The following is a 2578-nucleotide window of genomic DNA, read 5'->3' as shown; positions in this document are numbered from 1 at the left end:
TATGATGTGTAAATAGGTAAAGAAATACTTTGTTCCTTTTTTGCAAAGGGCACCTTTACATCTTATATTTCCTTGAAGGAGGCAGAGGTGATGCACAAGGCAGTGCTGTCAAGTCTTCCGCCGAAAAATGCGGGATCACGTCAATGGAAGTTGCGCAGAAGCAACTTCCGGCAATGCTCTGCCCATCTCTGAGCACTGGAAAGCGGGCAGAGCATGCGCATACGGAGCCTCCCTGCCGGTAAGCGAGGGATTTACGGGGTTTTTTTAAATCCGGGGGCACGGCAGGAAACGGGGTTAAAATTCGTGGTTTCCCACAGCAACAAGGTGATCGAGGATCTACTGAGAGGCGAAGACCTCTCCACATCAACTGCATTCTTTTTTTTCTGCATAATCCTGAAGACACACTTCTTGACCTTGACCTTGTGAGATCAAAATGCTCCCTCTCTCGTAATCCTTTTCACCCACCTTCTTGGTTGGACATGGTTCCTTCTGCACATGGATCACAAGCATAGCAGCAAACAGGCTTTCCTTCTGGAACCACCTTTGCATATCCAGGTCGACATATTTTGCTACACCTGGAACGGGGCAGGGTCTAAGCATAAGAATAAGAAGATGCATGGAAAATCAATAAAAATAATAGAGGGGAGAGGGAAAGAAGGTGCATTGAGGATAAAGAGTTAGGGGTATTTGCGTGTCTGGATTTCACCCATATGGTTTGGAAATGACCCAACAGGATCTCTTGTCCCCCTACCCTGTCCACCTTCTGCACAGAAGCACTCCTTTGGTTGGTTGGTTCATTCAAATTTTATATCACACATTTATATACAATTGAAAGTGTTGGTGCTAACCTTTAAAGCCCTCAATGAACTTGGCCCAGGATACCAGAAGGAGTGTCTCCACCCCCTTTATCCAGCCCTGACCCTGAGGTCCTCCTCCGAGGGCCTTCTGCTAGTTCCCTCCCTACAAGGAGTGAGGTTACAGGGAACCAGGTAGTGGGCCTTCTCGGTGGTGGCCCCCTCCCTGTGGTACGACCTCCCATTAGATGTCTAGGAAATAAATAACTAGCTTACTTTTAGAAGGCAGCCCTGTACAGAGAAGTATTAAACATCTGAGGTCTTATTGTGCATTTTTGGGACAAATTGCCTGCTCCTCTTGTACCAATTGGCTTTCCAGGTGTCAGGGACTGGTCTGGACAGAAGAGCTGGGAAAGGTCCCCTCAGTCTGCTCAGCTCCTCTCGGAAGAAGAGAGGGAATGGGAAGTCCCTGTTGTGATTTACATTCCACCTTAAGGGTTTGCAGACATGTTGCTGTCACGCCCAATGCCCTCTGGATGTCAACAGTCCCCCCCCCCCCCCCGGCAACAGTTGAAGGAGAAGGAGATAGGGCTGCCATAGAGCTGCGTGAATAAATGCCTGGTTACGAGATAGTGGGGGGGGGGAGTTAGAGAGCAGCCAGCAGAGATCGCCCTGGAGAGTCTGGAACAGGCATTGGCAAACTCTGCCCTCCAGAGGTTTTGGGACTACAACTCCCATCATCCCTAGCTAACAGGACCAGTGGTCAGGGATGATGGGAATTGTAGTCCCAAAACAGGGAGAGGAGGAGAGGGGAAGAGATTTGGGTGTTGCTGGCTCTCCTCCCCAGGTGAACAGAGCGGGACCTGGCTGGGAAACATAGTCTGCCTTTTCTCAGGATAATAAAAAAAAATCCCTTCAGTAGCACCTTTAAGACCAACTAAGTTTTTATTTTAGTATGAGCTTTCGTGTGCATGCACACGAAAGCTCATACCAAAATAAAAACTTAGTTGGTCTTTAAGGTGCTACTGAAGGAATTTTTTTATTTTACTTCGACCCAGACCAACACGGCTACCCACCTGTAACCTTTTCTCAGGATGCTAGGGCGCTAGCACATTCTCGAGCCTCAATATTCCCCTCCCCTCTCAGCTGCTGCGGCAAGAAGGAGTGGTGGTGGCAGCTGAAACTGGGTGGAAAGGACACCTCTGGTCCCCCTTAGAAGGTCATTTTTCAGGAGTGGCTGAAGGAAGAGCAGGAGCAAGCTCTCCTCGCCTTCTTCCTCCGCAACATCCCCTACCTTGTGAAACTGCTTGGGCCACTCAATGGCTTCTGGGTTGATGTTGAACTTGATTCCAGTAGATGCCTCTCCCCTTATACTGCCAATCTTCACCAGAGCACGAGACCCATTGCGAAACATCACCCAATTCAGAATATCAAAGTCAGGAGGCAGCTCCCAATTCTCATCCAAACATATTGTGCCCCTGGAAGTATTCAGACACTGGGTTTCTTTTAAGAAAGGGTGGAGCTGGAATGACAGGGAAAAGAGCAGCATTTTATTGTTCCTCACTTGGACTCAGGTGGCGCTGTGGGTTAAACCACAGAGTCTAGGGCTTGCTGATCAGAAGGTCGGCAGTTCGAATCCCTGCAACGGGGTGAGCTCCCGTTGTTCAGTCCCAGCTCCTGCCAACCTAGCAGTTCGAAAGCACGTCAAAGTGCAAGTAGATAAATAGGTACCGCTACAGCGGGAAGGGAAACGGCGTTTCTGTGCGCTGCTCTGGTTCGCCAGA

This window comes from Zootoca vivipara, chromosome 12 (assembly GCF_963506605.1).
Source record: "Zootoca vivipara chromosome 12, rZooViv1.1, whole genome shotgun sequence".
In the NCBI taxonomy this organism is placed as follows: Eukaryota; Metazoa; Chordata; class Lepidosauria; order Squamata; family Lacertidae; genus Zootoca; species Zootoca vivipara.
This window is presented reverse-complemented; position numbering follows the sequence as displayed.